General features: G+C 44.1%; 1 non-coding gene across 1 annotated transcript; it reads left to right on the forward strand.

Moving 5' to 3' along the window:
* The first annotated feature begins 9,727 nt into the window (after positions 1-9,727).
* trnat-cgu (transfer RNA threonine (anticodon CGU)) lies at positions 9,728-9,801 on the forward strand. Its single transcript has one exon. It is a non-coding gene; the product is annotated as a tRNA-Thr (tRNA).
* Positions 9,802-14,402: the final 4,601 nt, after the last annotated feature.

Raw genomic sequence — 14,402 nt, forward strand, 5'->3', positions numbered from 1 at the left:
ATCACTTACCGCCGCCCTACGTGACCCCGTCTGCCCCACAAAATAATCCTTCGGGTGACGACGAGTCAGGGGAAGGGGAAGAAAACGGGGAGGAATCACCAGCAGCCTCAGGGGTACAGACCAGATCTCAAGCTGGAAGGAGTCACAGACAAAACCCTGTCTCAATTGCAAGAATGAATCCACTCCGGGAAGTGCCCATGGGGGGCGAGGAAGGAGGGAGGGGATATGTGAACGTCCCCTTGACGAGTACTGAAGTACAGAATTTCAGGAGGGAGATGAAGGGTCTACTAGAGGACCCCATGGGCCTAGCTGAACAATTAGATCAGTTCCTGGGTCCGAATACTTACACGTGGGAAGAGATGTGTTCCATCATGAAAACATTGTTCTCTAGCCAGGAGCGACAGATGATACGACAAGCTGCGCTGTTGGTCTGGGAGAGAGAGGGGAGAGAAGGAGGGGAGCAGAAGTTTCCCCTCACCGACCCCGAGTGGGATAAGAAAATGGAAGAAGGACGGCGCAACATGAGAGACATGTGGGAATATTGGATAAAAGGAATAAGGCAGGCAGCCCCGAAGGGGCACAATTTTACCAAGGCCTTTGGTAATCATCAAAAAGCGGAGGAAACCCCTACGGACTTCCGAGACAGAATTAGGAAGAACTTGCAGCAGTTCGCTGGGGTGGACCCTGAGACGGACGTGGGACAACAACTCATACGGGTAGAGTTTGTATCAAAAGCCTGGCCGGACATACGAAAGAAGTTGGAGAAAATGGATGATTGCGATAGTAAACCTCTAAGTGAACTCCTACGGGAGGCGCAAAAGGTGTTTGTGAGAAGGGACGATGAGAAGCAAAAGAAGGCGACAAAGATAATGATGCAGACGGTGCAACAAGTGACAGCTGGAAGGAGGGAAAAGGGAGAGCCGTGGTAGAAACAGGAAAGGGGAGAGTCGTGGCAAGAGCAGAGGAAAAGAGGATCATGGCCGGAACAAAGGAAGAGTGGAGGAACACGAGACCGCGACAGGGAAACGAGGAGGATACTCAGATGTTACTACTGTAATGAAGAGGGACATTTTAAACGGGAGTGCCACCGCTACAAGCGGGAGGTGCGGTCGTACGCACTGATGGAGGAAGATTAGGGAGGTCGGGGGTTCCTAACCTTGGGGCAAAAGGACTATCGACAGGAACCCCTGGTAAACTTGAAAGTAGGGCCCCAAGGGTCGGAGATCACATTTATGGTGGACTCGGGAGCCGAAAGATCAAGTATAATCTAAATACCCCCCGGCACCCGAGCAGAAGGAACAGTTATGGGGGTATCTGGGATTGGAGGACAGAAATTGCAAGTCCCAGTAGTGGAGGACGTGGAAATTGGGTATGAAAACAGAACTACTAAACGAGACCTCCTTCTACTGCCATCGGCGGGGTTTAATTTGTTAGGAAGAGACTTGCAGGTCAAACTAGGGATTGGAACGGTACCAAGTAACGGGGAAATGGTGGTAAGGTTGTTCACCCTCACCGAAGAAGATGATCAACAAATAGACGCGGACGTATGGTACCGAGAGGGGAACAGAGGGGGTCTAAACATCAAACCTCTCCAAATCACCATGTTACCAGGAAAAGGCCCGGTAAGAAGGAAACAGTACCCGATTGCTATGGAAGGATGGGAAGGGTTACAACCTGTGATAGAAAGATTAATCACAGATGGACTACTGGAGTAATGTATGTCCCCTTTCAATACTCCAATACTTCCTGTGAGGAAGCCGGATGGGACGTAGAGGTTGGTGCAAGACTTGCGGGGGTTGAATGAAGTAGTCCAGGCTAGATACCCGGTGGTATTCTGCACCGATTACACCATCAGACCCACTGTGGGGTGCAAGCCATGTGTGACACGATCCTGAGAGACTATGTATGCAGGGGGAATTACACCTTAGCCCAACAAGAGGTAGTCGGATGCCCCACTTGCCGGCGTATTAACCAGAAAGCCATGCGTTCTATGCCAGCTGGTGGTCAGCCCCTCGCAATTAGGCCATTCCAGAGGATCCAAGTCGACTTTACAGAATTACCCCCAGTGCAGCGATGGAAATATCTGCTAGTAATAGTAGACCATTTCACTCACTGGGTAGAGGCTTTCCCAACTGCCAAAGACGATGCACCAACCGTGGCCCGACTGTTGTTCGAGAACATAATCCCGAGATATGGCATAATGGAATCTATCGACTCCGACTGCGGGACACATTTTATTTCTAAGCTACACCATTTGATCTGTACTGCCCTGGGTATGCAATGGAAATTCCATGCACCCTGGCATCCTCAGAGTTCGGGTCGGGTTGAGAGAATGAATGGCACGCTCAAGACCCAATTGACTAAGCTGGTGTTAGAAACTAAGTTACCTTGGCCGAATTGCCTGCCCATTGCCCTATTGAGGATACGTATGGCACCTCGCCGGGATGTCGGGGTTTCCCCCTATGAAATGCTGTTCGGACGAAAGAAAAAGGGTGGGTCCACGCATCAAGGATAAAGGGGCCTGTTCCGCCTGAAGGAGAAAGCACTTGGACATGCGAGCAAGGGGACAAGCCGTTGGTGGTAAAACTGAAAAGACAGCGATAATAAACTCTACTTGGACTGTATTGGTGGGGATATTGATCAGTTTACTCCTGTATGTGGGGGAGGGTGAGGGGAGATGTGACAAATGTCGGACTACAGTAAGGCTCGTGATTCGAATCTACTCGGGATCATTTGTGTCTCACTCCCATGTGGACGATTGGTGTTACGATGTGAGTGCAGGACACGAATGTTGGGAGGGTGGAAGACCCTATTATCAGGTGTATAATAAAGGATACGGTGGCAAAATCCGTGGATGCCCTATAAATGACCGCTGGGTGTGTATTAGCAAAACTGGGAGGTGGGGCCTATCCTCCGTGTTGCTCAGGGAGCAGGTTGAAAGAGTCAAGGAGACCAAGATACAGAACACTGATCGGGAGTTGGGGAAAGAGCAAGACCGTCAGGGAACGGTCGTGCTCTCTAAAGTGCCATCTGTATACGAAGAGTTAGAAGAAAAGATTGAACTCCCTGATGTTCCACAAAACCTGTTTATTGATCTCACCTCTAGAATAGCCACTGTTTTAAATGTTAGCAATTGCTGGGTTTGTGGGGGGCCGCATATGTCGGAACAATGGCCGGGGACTGGTCAAAGCTTAGACATAGGGGAATTGCTGCAAACCACTTGGACTCATGTCAACGAAAGGAAAAGCCAGAGGTGGAGACTGACAAACAGCCCTGAGGGCCAGTTCTGTGTTGAAGGCAAGGGGACCGTGGAGGTAGGGATTAGTCCCTGTCAGAATGTATTGGATGCGACCACGCGAGTATAGTGGCCTGAGGATATTCCTTGGTACATTGCAAACCGAGGTCATGGAAATTGCGTTCCATTACGTACTGATTCCTCCTCTGACAAGCTGGGGGCTGATTACTGGAATTGCAGTGGTCCTGGTCCTTATGAGGGCGTCCCTGGGGTAAAAGAGCTGTGGGATGACGTTGTGAGGCAGGGAGGACCTGCTCCAGATGGCCTATTTTGGATAAGCGGTAATCAGGCATACTCCAAACTGCCCATGGGATGGGCTGGGGTATGCTTCCTGGGTCTAATACGACCTGCGTTCTTCCTATTACCCCGGAAGGAAGGTGACGATTTGGGAATTAAACTCTTTGACTCCCTCCGTAGGTCGCCAAGGGATATCCAAGTCGGTGATTGGGGAGATGAGTGGCCACCGGCCCGGATTATTGCATGCTACGGGCCAGCTACATGGGCACAGGACGGATCATGGGGATACCGTACTCCTATCTATATGTTAAATCGAATTATCAGGCTCCCAGCAGTCACAGAGGTTATTACTAACCGGACTGCCCTGGCCCTGGAGTTTCTGGCTAAGCAGCAGGATCAGATGAGGGCTGCTATATATCAAAACCGACTTGCCTTGGATTATCTGTTGGCCTCGGAGGGGGGCGTGTGCGGGAAATTTAACCTGACTAACTGCTGTCTAGAAATTGACGATAATGGTAAAGCGGTTTTGAAAATTTCCGATGAAATTCGGAAATTGGCCCATGTGCCAGTACAATCCTGGCGTCCTCTTAGTGGCATCGGATGGTGGGATGGTCTCCTAGGTGGTAGTTGGTGGCGCACGGCGCTGCTGGTGGTTGGGGGGGCGTGATGCTTCTCCTCATATTACCCTGCCTAACCCCCTGTATTCAGTTTTTAATTCAGAAAAATATTTCCCAACTCCAGGCAGTGGCGGTTCCACAACGTGGGACGCAGGAACTTAAGGTGCTGTTGCTGCGAAAGACCAAGGATTTCCCGGGCCCTTGAGGAGGGGAGGCTTATCTTGGTCAGGCACATCTTAAAAAGAGAAAGGGTGGAATTGTGTGAGGCAATTTCGGTTCAAACAATTAAGATGTGCCTGAACCACAGGCTGCTCTATAATAAAAGACAAGACTTTTGCTTCTTTTCTAAAACATTTTGTATACTCAAAAGTAGGATAATTTAAATTGTGCAAATGCTGACATTTTGTGAGCAGAGTAAAAACAAGTCCTTGATTGATGAAACCATTAACACAGACAGGGAAGAATGAGTCCTTGACTGATAAGACTGCAGGATAGAAAAACGACTCGAGAGACATCTGCTACAGATTGATACAGAGACATCTGCTACAGATTGATAAGACCGCTAGCACAGACAGAGAAGAATAAGTCTTTGACTGATAAGAGTACAGGGTAAAAAAACAACAACTCTGGAGACATTTGTTGCAGACTTTGTGATAAGGGTGCAAATTGGAGAATAATGACGGTTTAAGAATGTGAACCTCGTGGCTCGTTAGAGCCAAGGAGTGGAGGGACTTGTGCTGCGTATAATGAGAAACTTTGTAAGCCTCGGGGCGCCTTTTTCTCAGAAGGGTGCCCAACTCTGCAGACTTGTAAATAAACCTTTGTTTTCCTGAATTTGTCTGGAGCGAGTATTACGAAGCGATTTTCGTTTCTAACACATTCCTTCTCTCATGCCGTTTGCCCATAACTTCAAATGCTTTTGACCACGAAGATATACTCTTTGAGTTGGGGAAACTGTATTCAATCCCGTGGACTCCCGAACCTCATTGAATCCCGCAGGGGTGAAATTCACAGATAGATCCAGAGAGAGAGAGAGAGAGAGAGAAGCCACAGGGGAGACAAACTCCAAGAAACTGTTGTTGGAAGCAAACAACTGTTCTGTATTTTCTCAGAAGAATCATAAATGTCAACAAAAGGTGAAAGATGTTGGGAAAGTCATTTTTTTATTTTTTGATCAGTAACTCAACAGAAATTGCTTTAACACAAACAATATCGCGATCGCCAGGATGCGAAGCTGACCATGGAAAACCCATTGGATTGCCTTCTCAACTCGGCTATGACAATAGCCACAAGACAATCGACTTACCTCAGTCCTAAATATTATTCTTCTGCTTGTATTTTCTCCACTTCTTGCCGATTGCATTTGCGTTGCGTTCAGAATTAGATTTGATTCTCTACAGTGTGGAATCTGGCCCTTCGGCCCAACCATTCCACTCCTACCCTCCGAAGCGGAACTGAAACAGACCCATTTTTCCTTTGTCGATCGCACCTAACACGATGGGCAATTTAACAAGCCCAATTCACCTGACCTGTATATCTTTTGGATTGTGGGCAGAAATCGGAGGACTCAGAGGATAACCAGCAGACACAGGGAGAATGTGAAAACTCCATAGAGACAGTACACCAAGGCTGGAATCGAATCTCTGCCCCTGGTGATGTGAAGTAGTAGTGCTACTTACTGAGCTGCCGTGCCACAGCCATCCTATTCACCTCTCAACCAGACACATATGTTGACTCTTTCTTTCTCGATAAGCACTTCTTTTCTTTCAATTTGGTAACGAGAACCATTTGTTTGTAAATCTCTTCAGCTATTTCACCAGTCATTCACTTTCTCCAGTGGCAACCCTCCATTTGATCACCAACCGAAACCATTCAGCCTATTTCTCTCCCCGCAGACATGGCTGAATTCAGATTACACAAAAAAAAGCACTTCGGCCAATCGAGTGTGAACTGGTCAAAATAAACCCAACCAAACTGGTTTAAAAACATTTCCAGCATTTGGCACATTGCCTTGAATACCTTGGTCTGGTATATAAATGCCGAAACTCTTCTCAGATGTTGTGATGATTTCTGCATCTCACAAGAATACACAGACATTCCCATCACTCTCCATGATGTAAAATATCCATTTCCTCCAAATGGTCTGCCCCTTACTTAAAGAAGGCCAATGTTCATTGATACCTTCACCATTGGGAAAGAATCAAACTGAGTCTTGTGTCTACGTTTGTCATCATTTTATATGTCTCAATCATGTGCACCCGCAGTCTGTTTTGTGCCAAAGAAAGTAACCCCAATCTATGAGGGCAGTGCAATTCCTTGAAGATGAAGAGAGGCCAGCTTCTCCCCTGCTGAATGTTTAGCGGAGGATGATCTATTAGTTTCACGAAAAACTTAACTGTCTTCTGTGCACTCAAAGCAGAGTATTTCCAGCAGAGTAACCACAGTCTGCAGATTCGAACTGGGATTAGGAGAAAAAGAAAGTGAGAGGTGGAGCGAGACACGAAAATATCCACTGCTTCCTGCAATCCATTTATACTTTAAGGATACGTGCAAGGAGTTCAGAAACTCAAATCTACTCAACTCCACTGAAACATACATGAGGAAAACATCCAAATGTAGATATATCCTCCTGCTCTGTGGTCCTCATGGACCTGTCACTCACCATCCATTTTCCTCCTAGTTCATACAGCAACATTCCAGCTGGTCTCTTCCTGAACCTTCATTCATTCCTACCCAGGTGCGTGACAGTCCAAGGTGAGGACACCAGGGAACCTTATCTTTTGTATCGATAATCTGATCTAATCATGTTTCTTTATCCCATTACAACTTTCCCAGATATTCTTATCTTCAGCTGTTTTCAATGTCTTCCGGTTTAATTGAACAACTATCTCTTCATTCCACTGGCACGATCCAATATGTGCGGGCTTGCGCGCGCGCGCGTGTATGTGTGTGTGTGTGTGTGTGTGTGTATGTGTGTGTGTGTATGTGTGTGTGTGTATGTGTGTGTGTGTGTGTGTGTGTGTGTGTGTGTGTGTGTGTCACATTCACGGTTTTTTTGACTGGAAACATTAGCAGTGTTTATCGTTCTACAGTTCAAATACAAGACCTGAACATTATCAAATAATTCAAATTATCAATATACCAATATATAAAATAATTTTCAAATAACAGCGCCTGTGCAGAGAATCAAAGATAACATTTACGGTCGAGGTACCCTTCCAAAGATTGGGATAATTTCTGATTTGTTTTCACACTTGTTGCAAAAAATTACTGTGCTTTTCCAGCAATTTTGCTTTTTTCTTTGATTTACATTATTCACAGTTCCTCCAGGTTGAAGAGCAAAATAAACATGGCATAAGTGAAACAATGAGTAGACGTAATACATGTTTATACGAAGGTATATTTTAATCCTTTCCTTGCATTTAATGTTAATTTTAAACTTGCTTGAGACTTGTAAAAGTATTGCAATTAATTTTCTACATAGCATGAACTGCATAACAGGAAATCTTGCCCTTATTCCCGCTTTGGCTAGTCACCATCATTTTTTTTCCTTTTCATAAGCTGATTGAAGTTAATTATACACACGTTTTACACATAGATTTCAGCCACTGTGTTGACACAGTGCGTTTCAATTTGATTACAGATTGCATAGTAGTTATTATCAATAGAACAGCCATTCTGTTTTAATTGGTGAAGGCTGTGCAGACCTCACGTTTGCGTTTTTGTTTTGCAGTCCAATTTTATCTGTGTTCTGCACTGTCCAAGTAAAATATGCTGAAAAGTTATATCACTGATGATCATAATTTTTCATTTGTAATTTCAATACCTTATTCAGGTGCATCTCAATGATAGATAAACTGAACAAGAATTTCAAAAACATTGCAGGATATGCAGTAATGTAGTCATAATTGGATTTATATCGACGACAATGCTTTTATCGTGTCTTGGTTGTGAAACTTTCAGATAATGTAGAATTTCTGACTGTTTGACTGGAATTGAACACGGGTCTCTGGCGCTGTGATTGAAACCGTTTATGGAAAGTAAATCTGCGGTAGCGGGGCTGCTCAGGAAAGGGGAACAGGGTTATGTAAAATTCACGTTGAAGGCCTCTGCTTTAACAATATCAGCATCAAATTAACTGCTGGACGTTTCCATTGCTATATTCACAGTCACTACGCGATTAAATGATCCACTCCAGTGAAATGTACGTTCCTCATCTGAGTCATGGCCTCTTCCTTCAAAGACCCTGAACAAGTTCAGCGAGAAATCTCTGGTCATGTCTAGCCCGGGATCTGGAATCAGACGATTGTCACAACACCCTTACCGGTGCTGCCCGCTCACCGGAGACCAGCGCGTCAAAATGAGGCCCTGTGACCACCAGCCTGTTCTGTGCCATCCTGCAGTACATCTGCTGAACATCAGATTATCACAGCTCCGCTTTTTCACAGTGAAATCCATTGCAATGATATGAACTTTTTCGAAACCTGGAGAGAGCAACTTTGCAACTGAAGTTTGTTATGGAGTCAATGGCAGACACATTATTGTCTACAAGTCAGGTTGTAAGTTTTACGGTCAGCATCACAGGAGGTCCCTGATAAGGAGTCCGAGTTTGCATTGCACAGACCTGGATATAATTCCCACTCAAGTAATGAAGATTTATTTCTCTTTTTGTGAATTATTAGAATGAAAACAAATTCTTGCTTGCATGCAGAGCACACACCCAGGTCCTGCCAGAATCGGTCAGTAATCGTTTCCATTCGTATATAATGACAAAGGCAGCAGACACACGGGAAACGACCAGCGCAAGTTCCCCTCCAATCATATCACCTTTCTGAGTTGGATGTATCTCGCTGATCCTTCAGTGTCACTGAGTGTAAATCCTGGAAATTCCCCACGAGCGGTATCATGGCTACATGTCTGCTGAGTAGTTGAAAGTTTCAGGAAAGTAATTCATCCCCTCCATCACTGTGGTAATTCTGGATATGCAGTGAATCCTTTCCCATTGAGTTACAACTATACTCCAGGAATCCGTTTCGAAAATTTAAAGGTTCCCATCAGACATCTGCAATCATTTGAAGTAAGTTGAGACGTGGACGAAGACAAGTAAAATAAAGCGATAGACAATGATGCCTGGGAGGCATAAGGCAGGAAGTGAGCGCCGAACTGATGGTGCAAAACTCAATGTCGGTGCCATTGGGTCAGCTTTTACTGCCCAATGTTTATACTTACTTGCACATTGCACCTCGTCAATTCACCACAATGACCTTGTTCCTCTTGATGTGAGGTCCCCTCTGTGTGTATTAACGTGGTTCATGGGCCCCGATAGAATGAACACATCCTCTTTCTCCTGTCACTTTAACCAGGCGAAACTACCAGATTTAAATGAATGCAAGAAGAGATTATGTTTTTCTGTGCCTTTTCAGTGGAGAATTTCCAGCTTTAAACTGTTTGTATTTGAAAATTCGAGGATTGATTGCAATTCTCTGTGAGCAACACTGATCCGAAAACACATGTCCAACTACTGTGAGGAAGTGGTTAAGCAACTTCACATATAGATGAATAAGCACCTTGTGCTGGTGGCACCGTGGCTTAGTCGGTTAAAGCGCTTGTCTCGTAAATAGGAGATCCTGGGTTCAATTCCCAGCAGTGCCTACTTGTTGTGTTCATATTTGGGCTTGGTGTCTCAGGTCTTCACGAAAGTAACTCAGCGTCGTTTTGGAGTTTAACGCTGTTATGATTTGGTGATCCAGGTTAAGTTCCAACGGTGAATGCCAGTTTTTTTATATTCCGAACTATTACTTATGTCTGTGGTTTCTTTCCATTATTGCACAAGCACTTCTGCTTCTCCTCATCTTATATTCCCTCTCCTTCATTCCCAGTGAGGTCGGGACAACGAGATGAGGCAGGAGACGCTGCAGATTTGCCGGGGAATTTTGTGGTAATGGCAGAGATACCATCAGCTGATCACTCTCATTCTCTGATGTCACCATTCATATATTTAAACCAACAGTATATACATCGTTGTGCTTCCTTATTTGTAATTGTTTTTTTCCAGGTGGATTCGGAATTCTATTTTGAATTCGAAACAGTCATAATTGTTTGAGGAAGAAGTGTCGCCTTGCCTGGTTTGAAGTGGCAGAAACATTATCTGGAGAATGTGAGCCCAGTTCAATGCACTCCAGTCGGTGGACAAAAAGCCTCTTAGCAGCTCCACACTCAAACTGTCTGGAAATGTCAGAGATTTCATAGAGCCGAAATAGGTAATGAGCTGGATGGACAGACAGAGTGTCGGTGAATGTGAAACAGGAAGAGGGTGAGGTGGATGCACAGAGACAAAGAGAGACATATGGAGACACATGCTGAGTTAGACACTGAAAGGACCAATTCTCCATTCGACATTGCTGCAAACCGAGAGAAAGGAAAGGAAAGAAGGCAATCATTTAAGCACAGCCTTTCACCAGCTGAGAGCAACGGAAACAGCATTACAGTCAATAATGTCCTTTTGAATTTGTAAAGGTGACGGTTGTCTGTCATTGAGATATTTTGATAAAAATCCTGATTCAACAGATAAGACTGATAATTTCCCAGCATTATAATATAGAAATGTATAAGTAACGGGTTTCTGTCGATCTAAAACTTTAACTCAGTTTTCTTCACAGACGCTGTCAGGCCTGCTAAGTTTCACCAACAATTCATGTTTTTGTTCAGATTTACATTATCAAAGAAAAATGAAAATCAACATTCTGTTGATCGCTTCATTTTTAAAACCCATCAGAAAATAAAACTGGTTACACTTTCAGACGCAAATATACATTACACCGACTATGCACCTGCAAACATGCAAACCCACTTTCAAATTTAGGCCGTGGTAGACCCATGACCGAACGTCTCCGTATCGTATTCGAGTCTCGACAACGAATTGGGAAATCACGTTTTCGCGACCTGCCAAATGCACAACTGTCAAATTGACTGGCTGTAACAACACGCTCCATCGAAACAGCCTGTCCTTGGCAGAGTGGGAGCGGGAGAATAATATTGATTCACAGATACGTTTTCAACTACAAATTCACTCTGTCATACGATCACGTTATTACATCTCAGGAACAGTACCTGACTGTATCGCACCTCAACAGAAAGTGATAACTTTAGATGCTGAAGATCAAAGTCAATATGTGTAGAACTTGGAAATCACAGCCTGTCAGGCCACATCTAAGGAGCAAGGGAATCGACGATTCAAGAATTCCTGATGAACATCTTGTATGCGAAACATCGAATTTCCTGCCCCCCGGATGCTGCTTGACCAGCACCACACCTTTTGACTCTATTCCCAACTCAGCTGATCTATTTCGGAAAGATGATGATGAACTTGCCAGCATTCAGTTTGAATCTTCTGTCACAAGCTTGACAGCTTGCAACATTCCATTCCCCATAACATGAGATCATTCAAGTTACTAGCTAAGGAAAAAATGTGGATGCAGGAAATCTAAAACACAAGCATAATTGCTGGAGAAAATCTGCATTCTCTGATATCAACTGAATACTTGAACATTAATCTGTGAACAGGAAAAGAGAAAGCTGCAATTTGATAACTGCAACATTTCGTTTCTCCAAAAAAAAGACATCATGAAATGCAGTGTTTCAATCAGGCTTTCACCGTCTCAAGTACTGATCGGAATGGGGAAATAAATGTTGGCCCAGTCATTGCTGAACAAATGAATAAAAAGACTTATTGCGTTCCTAATCAGTTGTTAACCCGGCAGACCATGTCAATGTGATCCACAAAGCAGGACAGCCAGATCCCTCTGTAAATCAGAGTCCTGCAATATGTAATTTAATTAAAAGGGTCAGTATTGAATGTTCCTGCGAACATCTCATTCTCCACTTAATACTGCATTGGTCAATATTTTATTCACAAAATTCCTCATCACAGCATCACTCCATTTTTATATCCTTAACGTTCTCTTCACCGTTTACCTTTCAAATTATTTTCACCACGTACATGCCTATTATTTTTTTTTAAATCGAAGACTAAGCTGAGATGATGTCTGTTGGAAATCCAAATATCTCTCTATCACACTTTGTCCCTTGTTTCGTGTGTGTGTGTGAAATGCGTTAAACTTGTGCCCTCTCGTTTTGAATTCCACCATCCTGGGTAAAAACAAGGTCTAGGCCAGTCACCGATCCAACCCCAGTCATGATTTTATAAATGTCTAGAAGTTTACACACCAGCCTGGAACACTGCTGGGAAAAGCCCCTGCTCAAACACTCTCTCCTTACAACTCAAGCCCTCTCGACAGTGTTACATCCTTGTAAATCTTTTGTGCACTCTTTCAAGTTGCACAATATCTTTCCTGCTGAAGGTAATCGGAATTGTCAGCAGTATTCTACATGTGGCTCCACTAATGTTCTGTACAGCCAGAACATGACATATGAACTTCAATAATCAATGTTCCGACGATTGAAGGCAAGCGTGCCAAATGCTTTCTTCACGAACTTTTCTACATGTGACACCTATTTTCCTCCTCTCATAATCTTTGCCTTGACTTATAAAGCCGAGCTTGTCTTCTTAACTACTATATTCTGCTGGCTTCACAGATCTGTGGACCCACATGCAAAGTCACTCTCTTCCTTTGGGTTTGCCAGTGACTTACCATTCTTTGAGTACTCCCATGACGTGTTACTTACGAAATGCAACGCCTGATGTTTTTATTGTTATTTTCAGCTCCCCTATCTGCCCATTTGACAAATCCACGTCTGAAATCCTGGAACCTAAGATCTCCTTCCTCACTGTTCACCACCTAGCCAATCTTCATATCCTCCGCAAATTTTCTTATCATTTCTCCAACATTATTTCTTTACTGTTTATGTGCAATCACAAACATTAAGAGAAACAGCATTGATCCTTGTGGTACACCACCGAATACCAGTTCCACGTCTCAGAAACAGCACCTTCCTTTGTCTCCAACCACCCAAATAAGTTTGGATCCAACTTAACACGTGACCCTGTATCCCTTTTGTATTAACGCTCTTACCAGTCTCCGTTGTGGGAACTTGTCTAAGGCTTTCTAAAATCGTCATAAACTAAATCCTTTTCACTATCCTCGTTGACACATCTGATCACTTCCTTAAAAAAAATAATCCACATGTCAGGCATGAATTCCTCTGACAAAACCATGCTGACTCTCGCGGGTCAAACTTTCTCTGAAGAAGTTGCAATTAATTCGTTCCTTAAGAGGCTTCTCCAAAAGTTTCCCTCCATGTGATGTTCGACTCACTGCTCTGTAATTTGCTGCATTATCTCCGCCAGCCTTATTGAAAACTGGAACCACGTTAGTAGTCCTGAAATCCTGTACCCACTCCCAGGTGGCCAAAAATGAATGTAAAACATTGGTCAGAACACGTGTAATTTTTTCTGTAGTCTCACAAAACAACGTGAGACACAACCCCATTCGGATATCAGCATTTGCCCAATTTTATACTGTCGTTACCTCCAATACCGTCGCGATGTGAAACGGCTCAAAAAACTCTCAGTCGCTCGTCCCTGCATTCTGTACCCATATATTACCACACAAGGACTGTTCCCCGGCTGCATATGTAAGGTAATTCACTCAGTTATCCCATTTACTGATACAACTGTACTATCACACTGGAGGGAGATCATTCAGGTATTATATGTGGAAAAAACTGCTTCAGCCTTTGCGCCTATAAATCCTTTTGCTTTGATTGTCACAATGAGAAAGGGTTTTAGTGTTATCTATCTGAAAAAAAAGTCACTAAGTTCAACCTCGTGCAGAAACTCCAGTCTGTTCAGATTTGGCACGAGAATTTTTTCTCTCTCTCTCTTTCTGTTGTTGATCGCATTCAAAATAGAACTGCGTGACAAATCCCATACAAATTATTGCTGCATTAATAGACTTAAGAAGTTGATGCCAATGGCTCAGATTGCAATAGGATGAATCGACAAGAGAAGTTTTCAAAAGGAACAGAGTACTGTCTTCGGTGCAGAGGATCATTGAGCACGGACGATCTCAGGGCACCAAAAGGGCACACGCACGACCTTTGTTCCTCCATCATTCACAGTGTCAGATGGCCTGAGACAGAGATCTACACCACGGAACAGGTTCAAAAGAAGAAGGTGCTGGAACAGCTTAGCAGATTTGGCAGCATCTGAGAGGAGAAATAAGAGTTAGCATTGCCGGTCCAGTGACTCTTCCTCAGAACTGATGAAACCTATGAAATTATGACCTATCTGC

The sequence above is a fragment of the Chiloscyllium punctatum genome, chromosome 35 (genome assembly GCF_047496795.1).
Source record: "Chiloscyllium punctatum isolate Juve2018m chromosome 35, sChiPun1.3, whole genome shotgun sequence".
NCBI classification, from domain to species: domain Eukaryota; kingdom Metazoa; phylum Chordata; class Chondrichthyes; order Orectolobiformes; family Hemiscylliidae; genus Chiloscyllium; species Chiloscyllium punctatum.